The 22,491-nt window shown below is 43.9% G+C and overlaps 1 pseudogene; it reads left to right on the top strand.

Annotated features, from left to right (window-relative positions):
* Window positions 1-357: 357 nt before the first annotated feature.
* Window positions 358-8,975, top strand: LOC142835220 (large ribosomal subunit protein uL6 pseudogene; annotated as a pseudogene).
* Window positions 8,976-22,491: the final 13,516 nt, after the last annotated feature.

Raw genomic sequence — 22,491 nt, forward strand, 5'->3', positions numbered from 1 at the left:
TTCTTCCAAAAGATCTATTTTTATGTATGTGCTTGTGAGTGCATCTAAGCACAGGTGTGCTGGTGCCCGAGGAGAAGGTGTCGGATCCCTTGGAGCCTGGGTCATTGTGAGCTGCTGGATGTGGGCTCTGGGAACTGAACCTCAGTCCTCCACAAGAACAGCAAGAGCTCTTAGCTGCTGAGTCATCTCTCCAGCCTCTTGAAAATGGAGTCCTAAACCGTTTTGGTGGAAAGGTTAGAAACCACATTCCTTATGGAGGACAGTAAGGAGTTTTCTCAAAATTCTATATGTGAGTCTATCAGATAATCCCAAATCCCATTTCTAAAAATATATTAGAAATGAAAGTGTGTCAAGGAGATGGCTGTACGTCCCACACCTACTGTGGCGCTGTATGTGATGGCCGAGATGTGGATCAACCCAGGTACCTGCTGACAGATGAATGAATCAAGACAACGGAATACTATTTAGCCATGAAGGGAATGTAACAAAATGGATAGAGTTAAATCAGCCAGACACAGCGAGGCGAACGCTCCATGTCCTTTCTTGTATGTGAAACTGAGAGAAAGCCAGGGAGAATGTGGGTCCCCAGAGGCTGGGAGTAGGGGAGAGAGGGTAGAGGAGGTTGGCTAACAGGTACCCGAGCTGGTCAGATAGTGAAAGTAAGGACTGGTGTGGGATAGCATCACCAAGGGCTGGTGTGGAATAGCATCACTAAGATCTGGTGTGGGATAGCATCACTAAGGGCTGGTGTGGAATAGCATCACTAAGATCTGGTGTGGAATAGCATCACTAAGATCTGGTGTGGGATAGCATCACTAAGATCTGGTGTGGGATAGCATCACTAAGATCTGGTGTGGAATAGCATCACTAAGGGCTGGTGTGGAATAGCATCACTAAGGGCTGGTGTGGAATAGCATCACTAAGATCTGGTGTGGGATAGCATCACTAAGGGCTGGTGTAGAATAATATCACTAAGGGCTGGTGTGGAATAGCATCACTAAGGGCTGGTGTGGAATAGCATCACTAAGGGCTGGTGTAGAATAACATCACTAAGGGCTGGTGTGGAATAGCATCACTAAGGGCTGGTGTGGAATAGCATCACTAAGATCTGGTGTGGGATAGCATCACTAAGGGCTGGTGTGGAATAGCAGCACTAAGGGCTGGTGTAGAATAACATCACTAAGGGCTGGTGTGGAATAGCAGCACTAAGGGCTGGTGTGGAATAGCATCACTAAGATCTGGTGTGGGATAGCATCACTAAGGGCTGGTGTGGAATAGCAGCACTAAGGGCTGGTGTAGAATAACATCACTAAGGGCTGGTGTGGAATAGCAGCACTAAGGGCTGGTGTGGAATAGCATCACTAAGATCTGGTGTGGGATAGCATCACTAAGATCTGGTGTGGGATAGCAGCACTAAGGGCTGGTGTGGAATAGCATCACTAAGGGCTGGTGTGGGATAGCATCACTAAGATCTGGTGTGGGATAGCAGCACTAAGGTCTTGTGTGGGATAGCATCATGAAGAAACTGCTGTGCAAAGAGCAGAAGAGAAGAGCTCGAAGCTTGAGACAGTATAAAGGGGGTTAGGGGACAGAGAGGCTAGTTACCATGACTTAATCACCAGTATATTGTATAACTGTATTGAATCACCACACACCGAGTAGATCACATGACAGATATGTATAATCAATAGTAACCTCCTCCAAGCAAAAATTTAACCAAAGATATAAAATCTATGGAAATACTAGAAGAAAACAAAGTGGAAAGACTTCATTACATTGAACTGGGAACGGATTGTGGCTGCACAAGCTGAAAAGCTTCGGTACAGCAAAGACAATGACTGCAGAACACAGTAAAGGGATATTTAATAGCATACTTTTGACAAGGGTTGATAGCTAGGACTTACAAGGAACTCAAACAAGTCAGTAAAAACCCACATAATCCCATTTAAAAACAAGTAAGAGATCTCAATAGACACCAAGAGAAGATGTGCAGCTGTCCGACAGTCCACAGGAAGTTCTCACTACTGTCAGCTGCTAGGGAAAGGCAAATCAGACTACAAGGACATAGCTCACTAAGTGGGTTAGACTGGCTACTAGCGAAAATACAACAAAGTGGGTAGCGTGGCAGATCGGATCCATTCCAAAGAGAGAAAGAGCAAAGAGCACCACAAATCACAAGGGGGTAACAACAGGATGGCTGAGAAGTCCAGGGAAGCAGAAGAACACTGGGTGGCCCAGGCCCTGGCTGTGGAAGCTTCATCTGCATTGGTGGCTCTCAGCCTGCGTGTTGTGACCTCTTTGGAGGTCCCATAGCAGATACCCTGTCTGCCTATCAGATATTTACATTACAGCTCATAACAGTAGCAAAATTACAGTTACGAAGTAGCAACAAAGTAATTTCATGCTTGGGGGTCACCAGGACACAAGGAGCTAGACTAAAGGGTCGCAGCATTGGGAAGGTTGAGAACCACTGATCTACATGGTAAGCCATGAAGCCCTGCTGAAAAGAGATTGACAGTTCTACCTACGGGGCAAGCGCCGTTCTTTAAGACTCCACCAGGTCGGAGGTTTTGGTGAGACTATGACTCCTCTATGATTGGCTAGCAGCCCTAGAGTGATGTGGCAAGAGAGTAGAGACTAAAAAAAGGCACCATCAAGATTGACATATGGTAGGATGAAGAGATGGCTCAGTGGCTAAGAGCATTGGCTGCTCTTCCAGAGGACCGGGGTTCGATTCCCAGGACCCACATGGCTACACACACTGGGATGCAACTCCAGTTCCAGGGGCTCCGACTCCCTTTTGTGGTCTCCGCAGGAACAGCCAGGTGGCAGAGAGAGACTGGATGCCCATTCCCACCAGGACTTCCTACATTAAATGAAACGTGTATGAGAAAGCCCAAGGTGTACAAGCGTGGAAGGGGTGGGTGCTCTGTGAGTGTCTGATAAACGGTCACGCGCCTCATGGCTCAGCACTCTTTGGACCTTTTCCTCCGTTCACGCCCATTCTCAGGAGCGCTTTCCTTTACATAATGAATTGTTTCTGTTTCTATTTCTATCCTTTTGTCTTCAGTCCAGCTTACTGCCCTTGGACACAAGAAACTGGGGATTTCAACAGATGTCCGTGGGACTCTTGGGTGGCTGCCCTGGGACTCAGATCCATGCCCATATTACATCAGGGAGAAGCAGTGGTGGGGAGGAGGAGGAGGCCAAATGCTGCTGAGATGTTTATACAGCAGGAGACGGGGCCTGGCCAGTGAACAGTACAGTGGTCAGTAGCCTGGCCTATGGGGCAAGGAGATGACTTTGTCACCTGAAGTCAGTAGGTGACCTCTGGATCTACCCTTCTGCCACAAAGAACTCTGAAGCTTCCTCAAGCACTGGGCTTCTATGGCCCCAGCCCTCTCCCAGGGCGTTGAAAGCACTGTGGGTTTTGAAGCATGAAGACCTGATCTGAATGGATCTCAGTGTTTCTCTTGCTTCCTCTACCACTCAGCACACCCAGGTGATGTTCCTTGATTAGCACATGGGCCACTCCAGTGTGAACAAACTGGTAAATCTCAGTGTGGGAGAATCTGTCCTGCTGGAAGGTTGCAAAACTAAGTTTGAGTGACAACCTCATTGTGTTACCAGGCCCTGGAGGTCCTACTGCCTGGTGCTTCTGAAGGCAGGGTCTTGCGGAGTGGCAAAGAAAGCAAGCAACAGACATCGGTGGTCAAGATGGTAAGTTCAGGATTGCGAAAATGAGGTAGAGACTTTCACAGAAGAACATCTTCCATTTTCAGGAGGAAAGAACACCAGAGGGGTGATGGAAAATTTCTGGAGAACTTCTTTGCAGGATTTGGAGGTGGAGATTTGGTAAAACTTTCTCTTTGAAATTCAACTTTAGACCAAGTCCTTGTTAACACACTCATTTTACAAGTGGATTTAAAAAAAAAAAGGCCTCAAGCGATGGAAAAAGGAATAACAAGGATTGGGAAAAAGAGGGAGGGAAGGCTGACTGGGCTCCTTTTACACTATGCATCAGCCAAAGAAAGGCGGATCCTTTCCGGTATCACGTGGTTTCTCTTTTATAAATTCATTTTTACACTTCCTCTGTAACTTTCAGTCTGCTCTGCTACACTGGCATCCAAAGAAAGAATGTTCCCAAAGCAAAGGGGGACGTCTGACACCTGACCAGTCTGGGTTCAGTATCAGCCTGAATGCAGTCTGTTCCCCCTCCCTGAGTGGTACTGGGAAATGAGTGCCCAAGAGTAGATGTCTCCCTAAGAAGAGTCCCCAAATAAAGCTGGGAGAGCGATCCAAACCAACAGTCCCTCACATTGCAAACCAAGAAACATTAATCAACAAGGCAACCCAACACCTTCAAAAGATCACAACGCCTTAAGTGGTTGAGATGATAGACAGAGAATTCAAAAGTCTATTTACAAAAATGACCAATGATTTCAAAAAGGAAAGAAGCCAATGGATGACCAGGGTAAGTTCAGGATATGGGTAAGAAAGTTTGTAAGAGAGAGAAGAGATTGGCAACTTGGGTGAGGAGTTCATGGGGGAAATTAAGATTTTTGACAAACATACTGAAAAAAATGTTGGAAACAAAAACATGATTAAATGAGGACCAGTAAAAATAACACCAGTAGATGATGAGGTCAGGGAAAAAAAGAGTACCAGGGATGAAAGGCAAGTTTGAGAAAATACTGCCTATCTGTCCATCCATCCATCCATCCATCCATCCATCCATCTATCATCTATCTATCTATCTATCTATCTATCTATCTATCTATCTATCTATCTATCTATCTATGTACCTATCACCTACAGAATATATTAAAAATTAAGCAAGATTACAACTCCCAATAACTATAGGACATGGTCAGGAACCACACTGAAGTATCCACAGAGTAGAGAAGGAGCCGAGATAAAGTAGAAATGATCTGACAGTGGAGACAGGAGAAAGGAGGGCTCCTTAGGGAGCGGAGGTTAATAAGAAGAAGGTGGAGGAAAGTAGAGGGAAATAACAGGATTCGATTGACCTGAAAGGGAAAATGGAGGATCTTCTGCGAAAGAAAAGGGAGATAAATATAGAAGAACAAGTAGATACAAAAGGAATCATACTACTGACTTTTAACCCCAAAACCTACAATGCAAGCAATTCAGTATATAAATATACATATATAGGTTAAATAAGAAATTTTCATCTGGGCTTATGGTATTCCCCTCTAACAAGACACAAGAGGCCTTCTTTTGAATGTTGGCCAGGGTTATCTAAGAGACTCCCAAAACATAGAGCCTATTTTTGTTGCTGTTGATTATACTCTAGATGTGGAAGGTAAATTCGTTTTCCTGAAGACACCATGCACTCCAGAGGCCGAGCTGGGACTGACCTGAGTGCCCACCCCGTGAGCTAGTTCTCCTGGCACCACAGGGGGAGGTAGCCAGCAGTTCTACCCAGCTGTGATGCCTATGAATGACATCAATGAGCAGCATGCAATGACCTACTGAGTGCTGTAGTGGCATGCATATCTGGTGGTAACCAACAGCGCTCTAATTGGGTTTAATATTGGCTCGATAAGAAGGAGACCACTGATAACTTCTGGAAACATAGAAAACTTCTCAGTGCTAGTAAAATCCTGGTTATTGAAGGAGAATCTATAACCACTAATGTACTAAGCAATCATAATCCCTAAAACCAATCAATAGGACATTTATACTTATAACTATAGTAAGTGTAGTTTCCACCCTTCATCAAGGAAACTTCTTTTTGCAACAGATGGAGATCACTACAGATAATCACAACCAATCAATATGTAGAGTTGGGGCGCCTAGTCCCAATGGATACACCTAAAAATCACTGCACACCTAAGGCTTGGGGAACATGGTGGAAGAGGGAGAGATTGTAAGAGCCGCAGCAGCAGGGATTTGCTGTGAGATTGTCTCCACGACATCAGAAGCGACACCTACAAAGTCTCACTAACATGACTGCCCAAACATGAGCCCAACAAGGACACCAACAAACACGCCAAACTGCATAGGCAAAGTTCACAAGTATGCAACCTTTCTCAAAGATCTACAGGCAACAGAGTAAAGCTGGGCGTAGAAGAAGTAGCCTTCTCTGTAGCAAGAATTTTAATTGGTCTTAATAATAAAAACCCAGACAGGGTTTTTATCAGGGGCGGAAGCTGAAGAAGCAGAGAAGCAGAGCAGCCAGCCACTGGAAACTTCTTACCTCTACCCATGCTCAGACCGAAGGGGCGATCCTGTCTCTATGAATCCTTAGACTGACTGGTTTCTGTTTCTACAAAACCTGAGACTGCATCGGTATCTATGAATCTCAGACTGCACTGAGCTGTCTTCTCCCTCCTTATCTTCCTCTCTCCATCCAGCCATATCACTCCTGTCTCCACCTTCCTAGTGCTGGGATTAAAGGCATGGGATCTCAAGAGCTGGGATCACCTTTATGTGAGCTCTCTTTCTCTTTTAGACAGAGTCAATCTCACGTAGCCCAGGGTGGCCTTGAACTCACAGAGATCCGTCTGCTTCTGTCTCCCGAGCCCTGGGATTAAGGGCACATACCTTTAGTATATATATATATAGTAAAGCAGACTTCAAGTCAAAGTTTTGGGACATCTATTTCATAGAGCAAACACTGGACATAGACAGTCAAGTACAAAACCAATAATCGTAGATGACTTCAATTCTCTGCTCATCAATAGCTAGATCATTCAGAAAAAAATATGCTACAGAATTAAATATCACCACAGATAAAATGGGCTTAACAGATATTTATCCAAATTTTGTATAACAGCTACAGAGTGCACAATATTCTCAGAAACCTGTAAGATATTCTCTAAAACAGACCATATTTTATTCCTTAAAACAAGTCTAACAAGCGAAAAGAAAATTAAAATAATTTCTTATATTCTATTACATTGTGGTAGAACAAAACTAAAGATCAATAGCAAGAAAAACAACAGAAGTTATGGAAACATCTGGAGCTTGAGAATATACCCTTGAAGAGTTGATGTATTTTTTTTGTTTTTCCAGACAGGGTTTCTCTGTGGTTTTGGAGCCTGTCCTGGAACTAGCTCTTGTAGACCAGGCTGGCCTCAAACTCACAGAGATCCGCCTGTCTCTGCCTCCCAAGTGCTGGGATTAAAGGCGTGCGCCACCACCGCCCGGCTGAGTTGATGTATTTTTGAAGAAATCAGGGAGGAAGTTAAAAAAAATTCTCAAGGGGCTGGAGAGATGGCTCAGTCGTTAAGAGCATTGCCTGCTCTTCCAAAGGTCCTGAGTTCAATTCCTGGTAACCACATGGTGGCTCACAACCATCTGTAATGAGGTCTGGTGCCCTCTTCTGGCCTGACAGAATATTGTATACATAATAAATAAATAATTAAATAAATAAATATCCTCAAATCAAATAGAATGAAAGCGACCCCTCTAAAACCAGGATCTCTGCTTTCCACTCTCAATGTACAGACTGGAGTCTCAGCCAGAGCTATGGACCGTATTTGTTCCTTTTCTGCTGCTGAGGTAAAACACCACGACCAAGGCAATGTATAGAAGAAAGGCTGCTGTTTTGGGATATTTGATCATACCGTGAAACCTGACACTACCTTAATAAAACCAACCGTGGATGATGGGGTAACTGGTTGACAGAAATTAGCCATAGACAGTATGGAGGACCCAGGGAGACCGATAGAGAGACACATAGGGAGGTGTAGGGAGGGACTTGGAGTTTGTTGGTGTTCTTGGGTTGGGATGACTGAAGAGACATTCTCTTGCTGTGTCAGGCCAAAAGGGAAGGTCAACTTGTTGCTTCTTGCCTTCTCTGAGCTAGCAGATTTTCACCCCAACATCTGACTCCCGAGGCTTTATTGGCAAATAGAACGATACTTAGTTAATATCTACATTTGGTGGCAACGACAGAGCTGGTGGGGCTGGAAATCCCACCAGGCTGCATCAGGACACGGACTGTGGGGGCCTAAGTGGCAGGGCACTTGCTGTGGGACCATGGGGTCTCAGTATATTCGAAAGTCACCCCAAATTCCGTGCTTTGACTTGGTAATAGCTTGATGAAGTTTGTATAGTAAGAGAACAAGAAGGTAATAAATCAAGGTGCTTTTCAAACACGTTGCTGGAAACATAAGGAAGACGGGTTACAGCTACCATAGTCCTGAGACGTTGTGTGCAGTGTTTAACTGGCTGGAAACCAGGGGTCTGTGTCTACAGTCTAAAGAATTTACCAAATGGCCACAAGCACATTAGGTCACATATGGAGGGGAGCAATAAATGTCTTTTAAAAAAGGCTAAAGATAGCTCTCTTTGCCCCATCTACTGCGAGAATGGACCATTCTCAGCAATCAGACAGTCGACATTCTGAAAATGTGGACATCACTCTGAAGGGGCGCACCGTCATTGTGAAGGGCCCCAGAGGAACCCTCCAGAGGGACTTCTATCACATCAATGTAGAGCTGAGCCTTCTTGGTAAGAAGAAGAAGAGGCTCTGGGTTGACAAATGGCGGGGCAACAGGAAGGAACTGGCCACCGTCAGAACCATCTGCAGCTACGTTCAAAACACGATCAAGGGTGTTAGCTGGGCTTCCTCTACAAGATGAGGTCTGTGTACACTCACTTCCCCATCAACGTCGTTATTCAGGAGAATGGGTCTTTGGTTGAAATCCGAAATTTCTTGGGTGAAAAATATATCCGCAGGGTTCGGATGAGGACAGGCGTTGCTTATTCTGTCTCTCAAGCCCAGAAGGATGAATTAATCCTTGAAGGAAATGATACTGAACTTGTTTCAAACTCGGCGGCTCTGATACAGCAGGCCACAACAGTTAAGTACAAGGATGTCAGGAAGTTTTTGGATGGTATCTATGTGTCTGAAAAGGGAACAGTGCAGCAGGCTCATGAGTAGACCTAAGTTACCAGTTCCAGAAACAAGATCCTGAATTTTGATATGATTTGGGGTGTCTTTTGGGACAATGAAAGACTTGTATTGAAAAAACAAAGGCTAAAGATGTTCCAAGATTACTTGGCTGTGGATGCGCCACATTCCAGCCTTTCTAACTGATTGACTCGCTGATCGGCTCTGCAGAAGGTTCAGTGGGTGACGAGGGTCCATCCTTTCAGGAATTCCCTTCACAGTTTCCCCAGCGACCAAGCATGCTATTGTTTGCAAAGAGCCCAGATACTAACTTTCTCTCACTTCTAGGAATACCCATTCCTAGGGTCTGTTACCGATGAGGCTGAGCAGCAGGCAGGAGCAGTCTTCATGGAAGGGGGACAGCGGGTGAAGACGTTAAGAAAGAGGCTTGTGGACCAGATTAAAATCCTAGCCACTGTCTTAGTTATCTGTATTTGACATAACATATGACGTGAAAGAGGAGTTTTATACCTAAAATTGAAACAGCCAAGCACACTGTCTGGCCTAACAAGGGGAGTGGGCTCAGAGGAAGGAAATGGATGACTTAAACCATTTATATATTTGAATATATGAAACATATTTAAAAGTAGATTGACTATGCATTTCTTCCCTGTGTTTATAGTTATTTGTATTTTATTTACCTATTACCTTCTAATTTTTCCTTTTGGCCATGGTCTTATAACTATAATCTTTTCTTTAACCTTATCTACACATAACTATAATCTTATATGGAGTGGCTACCTTAATTCTTGTGAAAGATTTTTTTGTTTTGTTTTTGAGACAGGGTTTCTCTGTGTAGCCCTGGCAATTTTGGAACATGCTCTGTAGACCAGGCAAATCTTGAACTCAGATCTGCCTGACTGCCACCCAAGTGCTGGGATTAAGGGTGTGCACCACCACTGCCAGCTAGGAAAGACTGGCTTTTACTATCTAAATTACCTTAAGTCTTACTTGGATACTGACTTTTTCTGCTTTATTATTTTAGTATTTAACCAGATTTGAGTTGGAGAAGCAAGTGAATAGTTACATTATGGAAGAGACTGGGTAGGAGCATAGAATTCTTCTCTTTTTCCTTTTTAATGTGCGCAGGTGTTTTGCCTGCCTGTACGTCTGTACGCCACCCATGTGCCTGCCGCCCAAAGGGCACAGAAGAAGGTATTGGATCCCTTGGAAACGGAGTTACAGATGATTGTGGGTGTTCAGAATTGAACCTGGATCCCCGGGAAGAACAGCCAGTGCTCTTAGCCACTGAGCCACCTCTCCAGCCCCAATATAGCATTCTTTAAAAACACTTTTTACCAGGGTTGTCTTTTCCTAATGTACCAAAAATTATTATTAATAATGGGGTAGAAGACAGGAGGTCAGATCTGTTAGAAGTTGAGTTTTATATTTCTTGTAGAAATAATCAAATCTTATTCTTTTAAGCGTAAGACTCACTTTTATTGTTTTGTTTATGTGTATATGTGTGCCTGCGTAAATATATACCACCTGTGCCGTATGATATGCCCAGGGAATCCAGAGGAGGGCACCAGACCTCTCGAAGCTGAGCTCCAGGTGGCTGTGGGTCCGAGTCTGAACTCAGATCTGCTGCCAGAGCAGCCAGAGCTCCTCACCACTGAGCCATCTGCTCCAGCCCTCAAATTTTGTTTCTTATTTTTAGTGGTTAGAAATGGAAACAGGACTCTAGTAGGAGTTACTTTAGTGTTACGCATCTCCTTTTTAGTAGCATAATGCAAATTTGTTTAATTATTTTTAAAATCCTAGCTAGTTATACTATGGGATATCTTAAATATTCATTTAATTAAGAAACATCATGTTTTAAGGTATAAAATATGATTTTTGTTATTTTTAGAGATCGATATCTTTTGTATAATTTGAATAGAAGCAGTTACCCCAAATCCAGCCAGAAAGAAGTTCCTTAGGCGCTTTGGATTAAGATATAGCCCCCCTCCCGTGAATTCTTCTGGAAGATTAGAAGTAGTTTTTGTAAATTTGAAAAATTAGAATAAAAAATTCAAATTCTACTGAAAAATGAGATTTTTTCTTTTTACAAAGATAGTGAAAACACTTGAATATTTTAAACATGAAAACAGGATTTGAGGAAGGTCAGGGAACAGCCATCCCAAAGTCAGGACAAACGAGAGGACACACTTTATCGTCACCGAAACCACAATTAACACTGTTTTATTACGTATGAGCATATGAGATTAAATGCTAAATATTACAAGCAGTTAAAAATATCTAAAGATAAAAGGATTCAAGGGTTGGAGAGACAGCTTGGTGGTTAAGAGATCTGGCTGCTCTTCTTGAGGGCCAGGGTTTGGGTTCCCAGCATCCACACGGCGGCTCCCGACCGCCTGTATCCAATCCCAGGGAACCTGGTGCCCTCTTCTGACTTCCACAGACATCAGGCCTGCATGTGGTGCAGGCAAAACAGTCACACACATAAAATAAATTAGACAAACCTAAAGCATACTCTTTTGGAAACATTTGAGAAACATACAAGGCGGGAGAAATGTTTGGTTACTCGGCACCCTCACCTGTCAAGGGCACCGAATACAAGCAGCACACACAGTGTTTAAAGTCCGCTGGGGCTGTTCTCAGTGAAGTGGGCACATGTTCTTATGAGGCTGTGGATCTAGAAGTTCATCTCCTGGGGCTTGCAGTCAGTGGTAGGTTAGGAGTACCGAGCACCCTCTTCCTGCAGGCGGGATGGAGCCTTTGATGCGATGTCCTTTATTCTTCTAGTTGATGGAATCGTCGATTGCTTTTTTAATCTTTTGAGGAAGACTCTGTAACTCATTCTGAAATTTTTGGTTATTATATTTAAAGTCCTTTGTAATAGTATGGTGTTTTTTTTATGGCTTGTGTCATTCTCAATTCTTTTAAAGGGAGCAGAGGACTTATTTTATAAGGAGAAGGTGAATGTTGTCAAAAATGGGTGAATATTTGAAGAAAGTTAAAACGTTAGTCAGTTTTGACAATGTATTAGTGTCATTTGTTTATCTAACAGGCCAGATTTTAAAGGTAGATTTGTCCATGAAAATCCTCTCCATCGTCACTATGTGATTCAACAGGAATGCCCCAAGTAGGAATAGTTTCTTTTTTATTTTTTATGATTTACTTTTAATGGTGTGTGTGCGCGTGCATGCATGTGTGTGTGCGTGCATGTGTGTGCATGCGTGTGTGCGTGTGTGTGCGTGCGTGCATGCTTGTGTGTGTGTGTGTGTGTGTGTGTGTGTGCACGCAGGGAGGTCTGGTTTCCTGGAGCTGGAGTTATGAGTCAGCTGACATGATGCTAGTACTAAAATACTGCTATCTGTAAGAGAAGTACATAATCTTAGCCGCTGAGCTGTCCCACAGCCCAAAGGGAATTTTCTTGCTGTCGAGGCAGTGGTCACCTCACAAGACAAAGCTTTGTTCAATGGGAAAAGATTAAACGTGAAGAATACAATCTAGGGTTTTTTAAAAGTTAGGATAAGAACTTTGAAAACTTAGATTTTGGGGCCAACTGTGGTGGGGCACATGCCTACAAACGCAGCATTTGGGATGCAGAGGCAGGAGGATCTCTGTGAGTTCCAGGCCAATGAGATCTACATAGTGAGACCCTGTCTAAAACCCAAAAAATTAGATTGTGAATGTTCCTTTACTTCATGTTACATCTCTTGTAATCTCCTTGTGGAAAGGACACAACACAAAGATCTTTGGCAAACAAATAAAAATTTTATATTTAACAATTTTGTATTAAGAACATTGCCAGAAAAGAAATTATATGATTTTTATGTTACCCATGACTGTTACACAAATAAAATAAAATTTTAATTTATACTTACATATATTTATTTTATAGCTTTTATTTATATATAATTTGGAACCTGATTACAGCATTGAATTTCATAACTTACTGAACCTTTTATTTTGTGACTCCAGTATATGCCAGTTTTCATGAACAAATGGCATTTTAGAGGCTATGAAACACTTAATACACCCAAAGATATCATTCGAATAGATTGAAGAAGTTTTAAAGTTTTATGAACACTTAATAGACCCTAACTTACCATTTGAGTAGGTTTTAAGATGTTTAGAGTTCCCAAGTTTACAAGGCAGTGCGTATTTATCAGGCAGGCCTGTTAGTCTATCACCCAGCACACGCATTTATAAATACGCTTATGTGCATTTTAATTGGACATGTAAAAGATAAAATAACAAATAATAAAAATTAATGAAAAAAATGAAGCAACTGTAAAGTAGCCACAAATCTGTTACACCATTCTTTGTTCAATTAATTTTAAGAATGTCTCCCCGCTTGTATGTAAGCACACCAGGTGTGTGTAAATGCCTGCGGGAATCAGGAGGCTGTCGGATCCCAGAGAACTGGAGTTACAGAACCGTGTGTGTGTGTGTGTGTGTGTGTGTGTGTGTGTGTGTGTGTGTGTTAGGAACCGAACCCCGGTCCTCTGGAAGGGCTGCCAGTGTTCCAAACTTCTGAACCATCTCTTTAGCCCTGAAGTTTATATTTTTATCTCCTTGGGATGTAACGAGTTTCAGTAGCATAAGAGATAGAGGCAGCGTTTTTTGTGAACGTAAGGCGCTACATTTTCCTCTTAAGAGGTAAAGAGCAGAGGAAGAAAATTGTCTTTATTTTTTTTTTGAGGCATGCGCCACTACTGCCCAGTGAGAAATATCTTTCTTAATGTTACTTTAGACCCAAACTTTTATTTCTTTAGTTTATGGTGATAATTTAATATTCCCCATGCCTTCTTGGGTGTCCAACAGAAAGGGAAAGAAACAAAGGGGCACCGACTCTTGGGCCAGGCATCGGGCCTCTGTCAGTCTGGGGTACAGGCTCCTACCTCTGGCAATGTCAGCCCGACTCTTACTTTGTTCCAGGTAGCGTGTGCGTGCCCCACAGTGGGTCGTTGTCAAGGCTCAGGTGGCCTGAGTTTTCTCTAACTGTTATCTTACAGCAGCTCACAAATTTTCCTTGCTCTGTTAGGAGATTAAGAAGGATGAGGGAAGGTCAGAGAAAGAGACGGGAGGGGAGTTAATCCCAGGATTTATCTCTAGTTTTGATGGAGCCTCTAATTAATTTCTTATTTATTTGCGACATTCCTTTTTAACTCACGTATAGTCTTTAGAGCTCTTACTGTTGCTTTTGTAAAGGACCTATTTTATCATTTCTTTTTTTAGATGATTTTAAATCCCAATTAAAGCAGGCTGCTTGTTTGTGATTTAAAAATTTTTATTGCCTAGGACTTTTAGTTAAGCATGCAAAATAAACCAATTTGGAGATAATAAATGTTGCCTATTGAGGGAAGCTGAAGCCAACTTCTCTTCAGTTGGAGTTTCCCATTTTTTAAATACTTACGCGTTGAATTAACACACTAAACATAAAACCAGCGGCAGTACCGAACATCTATTTGTTTTTCTCCAGACATTGTCTCCTTCCTTAAATTAGACACGGGAGGTGGGGCTGGAGGAACAAGAGAGCCGGCTAGCGACCATAGCGAACCAGATGCCAACAAACAGAAAAACAAACCGACTCTCAGAACCAAATCAATTTCAAAACAGGAAAGATGCCGCAGATCAAATGCCTTGAACGCAAACCTCAACGAGGCATCTGCCAAGCAGGGTCCTATCAAACCACTCTGAATAAATAACAAATGTCCTAGCGAGGAGCAGAAAGCAAGCACCAAACTCCACCAGGCAGCTAGCCCCTGCGAAGGCTGTGAACACAAGGGGTCCGTGTCGCAGAGATGTCCCTTCCATCTGGGTGACCTATTCTATGGAAAGTGGATCATTCTTGGAGTGCTTCATTCGGGCACCATTATCGTCTGTATAAAAGCCAACTCTCGCCTCTGGAGCCAAACATGAGTGACTGTGGCCCCAGGGACACAGAGTTTGTTTTCCCCAGATTCCATGTTCCCGAGTGAGAGCAGTTTCATAAAACCTCTGTAGTAAGAGGACACAGACAGTCATAAATCCAGGCTTTTAAGAACAACCAGCAACATCAGGCAGTCCAGCTCTGCCAGGCAGCAGTCCATTGGAAGGTGCAGCTCTTTTCAGGAACTTTCCTTCTTATATACGTATGAACGCTTGCTGAGGATGAAACCCGGGCCTTCCATTTGCTGGGCAAGTGATCTACCACTGGGCTAAATCTCCGCACCCCAAGACGCACATCTAAAAATGACCTACAGACTCTGTACAATGTCTACCAAAACTCTGATGATATTCACAGATCTAGAAAAAGAATGCTAACATCCATGTGGAAGCACAGAAGACCCTGGTAGCTAGAGCAATCGTAAGAAGAAAGCCATGCCAGAGATGTCAGAGTGTCTATAACAAAAGCCTAGGATCAGACACCAGACCAGGGCGTACAGCAGACCCAGAAATAGGCCCACGCAGCTACAACACCCTGCCTTTTGACAACTGCGCTAAACACATACATGGAAGAAAAGAGCCTCTTCAGCAAACGGTGCCGAGGAAGCTGGATAGCCACACACGGAAGAATGGAACGAGATCTTCTCTCTTGCCTTGTACAGAAATCAATTCAGAAGGGATCAAAGAGGAAAGCAAAGCAAAAGCACTTCAAGACGAGGTGCAGTCAAAGATTTCCTGGTTAGAACTCCAATAGCTCAGGGGACAATAGGGAGAGTCTACAAAAGCTATTGTGCCCGATGACAAAGGTCCTGCACAGCGAAGGACAGGATTGCCGGAGCGAATGGAGCGAAATCCTGGCCGGCTGTGTCTGCGAGAAGTTAGAATTCATAAAGGTCACAAAAAACCCAACAGCAAACCCCACAAACAATCAAATCAATAAATGAGCAAAGGCACCGAACAGACAGTTCTCTAAAGAACTCAGACAAATGGGCAATAACCATATGGGAGGAATTGATAATCTTTCCCATCATCCTCCCCTCATCCTGGAAGCCTCCGGAACTGCTCTCTGGACTGTGAATTGCCAAGTCCATGAGGGACAGTATCCTGGGTTAAGGAGGCTCTGACTGCTCTCTAGGTGGAGTGCGAACAGGCCCCCAGCCCTGGCCTCTCCTATTCAAGACTCCCATCCCCAGGGTGCAAAGGGCCCAGGGTCCCCCATTTCCTCTCTGTGCCCCCCTCTGAGGGAATCCCTAGTCCTGGGATCTGCATAGACATGCAGACTGAAGCCTGCCCCTCAGTGCAAGGCAGCTTACTCGGGTCTCTGTCTTTGGCTCCCTGTCCAGGGTTCCCAAGGGATATGAGTTTAAACTGGGACCTGCCTCGCCTTTATTCCCCCCAGAATGCCAAGGTCCAGGTACTATATACACACTGAAGGAGACCTTCTGTGGAAGGAACATACCTGGGAGGCAGGCCTAAGTGCCACGAGGCCTTACTAGTGTGGCCTGGGCCATCTCCTACCTGGGGGCCATTCTATCCTATCTCTCACCCCCTCCCCTGCCAAAAGCGGCATCTTTCCCTCTGAGCTCCTGGTGGTGGCTCTCATCCTCCAGATACTCTAACCCATGCCTCAGGCTTGGAGCCTGTCACTCTCATAATTAGCTTCTTCGGAAATATGCCCTTGTCCCCCAAACTGACCTCAGTATCCACATCTCCTGTGACTTTTGATGACTCAGGTTGATAGGATGTCTCCCTGGGCTATGGGCCTTAAGGCTCAGGAGTTATGTTGTAGATTTTTCAGCGGAGACTGGGCCCTGCAACTCTGCATTTGGTTGGTTGTGGTTTTCTGTAATGGTCTCTGTCTGCTGACAAGGGTTGAGAACTACACTTATCTGTGGACACAAAGTCAAATATTCAGAAAGTGGTTAGGGGCTATGCTGGTTTAGCAAAGCGGCGTTGTAGGTTCTCTTATAAAATCCATGACAAGGTTGCCAGTGCCAGGCACAATTTCCCTCCTGTCGAGTGAGTCTGAGTCCATCTAGAGAGCTGCTGGCTGCCACCAAGGTATGTGAGACTCTGTGCACTTAGGGTTACCGTGCCATGCTGGTTGTTGGGGTTCATAGGCATCACAGCTCAGTAGGGCTGTTGGTTGCCTCCATCCTTTGGAAGCTTGCAAGGTATCTTCTGTTCCCATGAAAATTAGTCATCAGGAAGGAGGCTTTCAAGCCATTTGCAGCTCAGGGGCCTCTGGGCCCTGGGTCAGACATGATGTTGTCAGCAATAGGGGCTAACCTTCCACCCTTGGTGGGTCACTAAGGGTGACAGCGATAGGCTATAATGTTTTGGGAGTCTCTTGGACAGGCTGTTCAGCAACCTAAAAGAGGGCTCTCATGCCTGCTGTTGGTTTTTTCTTATGTAGTCTTTGGCTCTTGGAGGGAGCATTATCAGCCCAGATGGTAAAGTTTCACTTAAACGATATATATTTGTCTATACCCAGACTTCCGTGTGTTATAAGTGATCTAGGTGGAGAGTTAGTAGTGAGTTGCCTTGTGACCTTTTCTGACGGTCTCACTGCTACTTTACCCTCCGCCGTCCTCTGTATTTGGCCCCCTCTCCTACCTAATTAGAGTCCCTCCTTTCACCCATGTCCCCCTTCAGGTTTCCAGTACTCTGCCATTCCCCCTTGCTCTCTGCCCTCCACCTCAGCAATGGTCCCATTTCAGGCTTTTGTAAAAGACAGGTATGAGATCTCTGATTCCTTTTGGTCTCCAAACGTTCTATTTCACCCATGTTTGTGTGTGGGAGGGACTGGACCCATGCCTTGCAACTCTCAAGCAGCCCAGTGCTCTCCCACTGAGCTGCATCCTCGGTCCTCTTTACTGTTTCTTCTGAGACGTGATCTTACCAGTTCATCCAGTCTGGCTTTAGACTCCTCTGTAGCCTACATGGCCTTGGAACTTGGGATCTTTTCATAGCACAAATTCTACTTGTTCTTAATAATAAAAACCCAGAGTTCTGAGTGTCCCCCCTCGTTTTAGGGCCCTGACTACTGTGTGTATAGGAATCTGTCTTTGTGAGGGTTTCTGTTTCTGTGATGAAACACTGTGACCACAAGCAGTCCAGGGAGGAAGGTTCCACAGCACACCTCTCACTGAGGGAAGCCAGGGCAGGAAGCTGGAGCAGGACCTGAAGCAGAGGCCATGGAGGAATGCTGCTTACTGACTTGCTCCTCTTGGCTTGCTCCGTTTGTTTTCTTACACCCTCTAGGACCATCTGCCCATGGGAGGCACTGTTAACAGTGGTCTGGGTCTTCCCACATCAGTCACCAGTCTAGAAAATGCCCTCCAGACTGCAGGCAGCCTTTTTCTGTCCCACCAGCCTGCACTCAAATAACCACACAAAGACTTCTTATTAACTGTGAATGCTTTGAAGATAGCTTAGACTTGTTTCCAACTAGTCCTTATAACTCAAACCACATTTTTATTAATCTACATTCTACTGTGTATCTTTCACCTCTATTCTGTTTCTTGTATCTGGCTCATTCCATATCTGGCTGACTTCTCACCCCTTCTTCTTCCTAGCATTCTCTCTGCCCTGGAAATCCTACCTAGCTACCGCCAGTTCAGCTTTTTACTAGGTCAGTCTGAGCGACACATATTCACAGTGCACAAAAAGATTATTCCACAACGCCAGCCCTGCCAGTCCTCCAGGCCAGCCCTCTGGGGGCGTTTTCTTCAGTGGACTCCTCCCTCCCAGATCGCTCTAGCTTCTGTCCGTGGACATAAACAGCTGCCAATCTGGCGAGTTTTTACTTTAACTCAGTTCTGTGTAAGGTCTGCTCCTGGAATTCTCAATTTTTTTTTTTTTGGCTTTTTAACCACATCTAGGAAATGAGTTTGGTGTTATTTCTTTCCTCCTTCTGCATCTGTGTCTGACCTCGTCATATCTGTGCAGGCCCAGGCTCCATTCGCTTCTTCCTCTTCCCACTCTCCACACTGCAGGTTCAATAGTTTTTATTGACTGGTTTGGAAGCTCACTGACTGTTCTCTAATTCTGTTACAATTAACGGACCAATATTGATGCCACGCTCTGCAGTTCATCCAGACTTCATTAGCTCCCCTTCCCCCATGTTGTCTTCCATTCAGCAGTCTATTCTTCCCAGCCTTTATCTCTTTCAGCCTTCCCTTGTTTGTGATGACTGCGACACTTCTGAGGGTGTGGCCAAGCCTCAAATGTCCCTAGGCTGGGAAGGAAGCCTGCCAAGGTGAAGTGTGCCTGGATCATTTTGACCTACTTCCAACATAAACGCCTGCTGCTGGCGCTTATGGGATGCCACCATCATAAGGTGGCTCCTTTATCCACCTTCCCACTGAGCCATCTGCAAAGTTATCACCACACACATGCCAAACTGATGGAGTGGGAGTCTGCTCCTTCAGCATGGATGTGTAGTTCTCACACACATTGTTTGGCATTCTCTTGTTAAAGAGAGTTATTATCCATCCATCTATCTATCTATCTATCTATCTATCTATCTATCTATCTATCTATCTATCTATCTATCTACCTATCTATTGTCTATCTATCATTTATATCTATCTATCCATCTATCTCTATATCTATCTCTCTATCTCTATCTATCATCTATCTATCATCTATCTATCTATCCATCTATCTCTATCTATCTATCTATCTATCTATCTATCTATCTATCCATCTATATCTATCTATCTATCCATCTATATCTATCTATCTATCTATCTATCTATCTATCTATCTATCTATCTATCTATCTATCCATCTATATCTATCTATCTATCCATCTATATCTATCTATCTATCCATCTATCTCTATCTATCTATCCATCTATCTCTATCTATCTATCCATCTATCTCTATCTATCTATCCATCTATATCTATCTATCTATCTATCTATCTATCTATCTATCTATCTATCTATCTATCTATCTCATGCATATAAACATGTCTTATGAGGTATGTGCACATGAGTGTAGGTACTCCCAGAGACCAGAAGAGGGTGTCAGATCCCCTGGAGCTGGAGTTACAGGAGACTGTGACTATGGCTGCTGAGAACAGAGCTTGGATCCTCTGCCAGAGCAGTGCGCTTTCCTATTGACTGAAGCACCCCCAGCTGAGAAGTTTGGAATTTCAATCAACTCTATTTGGTCAATGAATCCAGTTTATCATGAATCCAGCTTACAGTCTTGTGTCCAAAAATTCATCCCTGGAATTTCTGTTACTTTCTTCTAGAAGTTTGGCAGCTTTATATTTTGGCTTATAATCATTTTGAATTAGTTGTTGTGAAAGATATGAGCTCTTTTCTTAGCTGATGCCTCCTCCTTCTCCTCTTCTTTATTCCCCAACTTCTTTTTCACCCCTCAAGACTTGGTCCTGGAACTCTGACTAGAGGTGGAAGGGATAAGGACACTAAGGAAATGAGAGGCATAGAAAAGCTGGACTCAGGTGAGCTGTGCACACTCTGATGAAATAGCACCGATTGCTATCACAACCCAGAACCCACAGCTCCGTGTGACTCTTAGGAGGAGTTAGTGAGTCTCTGAGGGAGGTCTCTGTAGGGGAGCATTCTCAGCTCTACACATCCAGGAAGAGGAACCTGCAGCTGCTAGTTGTTACACACACTGACCAATCCTTATAGGAACTTGTACTTGGACCAGAGGAGGGTTTTACATTTCTGAATTTGATTCACATATACAGGAGGCTTTGTCAACTTCCCATGGTTCCTTTGCTAATTTCTGTGGGTCCTTTGCTAATTTCCCATGCATCCAAGGCTTTGGTCCTTGACATGGCATGTTTCATGTCCAAGAATACACATTCGCTTAGTTATAATCCAATCCTTACTCATTCACTCAGGGCTTCCTCCTCTCCTTTCTCCTCTTCCAGCTCACCCTCTTCCCACTCCTCCTTGTCTCCATGCTTCCTTTCTTCTTCACAAGTGGGTCCCAGATCCTCCAGCACCTTCTGATGGGACAGTCCACGCCCTCCAGTGAGCGGCATTTGTTCCCGTGGAAGATCAGCTGATGCATTTGTGTGGGTCTCTTGCTTTGCACTGCTTTCTGCTCTATTGATCTGTTTGCTTCTTCCTTTCCCAGTGCCGGACAGCTGTGTCTACTGTAGCTTTCTAGTAAATCTGAGTGTCACCTAGTGTCATTCCTGTGCTGGCTTCTCTTCCAGGATTGCTTTGGCTCTTGCGGCCTTTTGTCTTTCAATCAACTTCAGAATCAGTTTGTCGATAGCAGCACAACAGCTTGCTGAGATATTGTTTGCAGTTGTACTGAATCTGTGGGTAAACTAAAAAAGAATATTGAGTATCTGTGAGCACAGAAGAGGCCTCCATTTACTCGGATATTCTTTCGTTTGATCTTTTTATTAAAGACTTGTAGTTTTCTGTATATAGATCCGGAGTGTATTTTGTCCGATTTATAGCTAAGCATTTCATTCTTGGTGCTATCATAGATGACATTCCGCTTAAAATTTTAAATTCCAGTAGTTTGTTGTTGTCTCGGAGAAAAGCCACTGGCTTTTGTGTCTGAACGCTGCCCCCTCGACCCTGCTGTGATTGCCTGGAGCTCTGCAAAGTTTTGTCTGTGCACGTATGTGGATTTGTTGGAATTTTCTTTATAGATAATCATGTCAACTGTGGGTGAAGACGATTTTATTTCCTCCCTTGGAGTATGTGTGTTTTGTGTTTCCTTTTCTTATTGCACTACCTAAGGCTGCCAGCGTGCTGTTGACGGGGACAGTGAAGGGGTGTCCTTGCCTTCATCTTGGTCTCCCATGGAGCCATCCGGTGTCCCATTTGTCAAGTGTAATATCAACTGTAGGGTTTTTCAGGTGCTTTAAAATGAAGCTGAGGAAGTTCCTTCTCATTCTAGTTTGCTGAGAAGTAAAATAAAAAGGAACAAATGTAGATTTTTCTAAAATGCCCTTTCTGCAGTTGATATGATTGTATGTTTTGCTCTTTATGCTGCTATTGTTGAAAATTACATTAATTGCTTTTCAAACGTTGACTCAGTCTTGTGTTCTTTAAAAAAATATTATTGAATTTATTGTATGTGTGTGTGTATACATCCCAAGTGTACATATGTATGGGCATTCATGCTCCCATGTGCCCATGTGTATACGTGTGTATGCGTGTGTGTGTTTGTGCATCTGTGTGTGTGCACAATCATAGCACATTTGGAATTCAGAAAACAATTTTTGGAAGTTGGTTCTCTCCTTCCTCCACATGGGTTCTAGGGATTGAACTCAGGCTGGGTGACAGTGTTTTCACACTGAGTCATCTTGCCAGCCCCAGTCTTGCATTCTGAAACAAATCAGCTGTAGACATGCTATATAACATGTTTCTTATGATGAAATTTAACTTATTCATAAATGACGGAAGACCGCACAGAGGACACAGGCGTGCAACTTTTTCCTCTTACAATGTCGCATCTGGCTTTGGTGCTGAGGTCATGGTGGGCTTGTAGAATGAGTCTGAGCATGCGCCTTCTGTTTCTATTTCCTGGAGGTGTGGTAGAGAGCTGATGGACAGCATCTCTTTCTTAACTCTTTAACTATCTGGGATTGGGACTTTCCTTTTTGAAAGATTGTTAATTACTGATTCAACTTCCTTCCTTCCTTCCTTCCTTCCTTCCTTCCTTCCTCCCTC

Source organism: Microtus pennsylvanicus, chromosome 14 (assembly GCF_037038515.1).
Source record: "Microtus pennsylvanicus isolate mMicPen1 chromosome 14, mMicPen1.hap1, whole genome shotgun sequence".
NCBI classification, from domain to species: Eukaryota; Metazoa; Chordata; class Mammalia; order Rodentia; family Cricetidae; genus Microtus; species Microtus pennsylvanicus.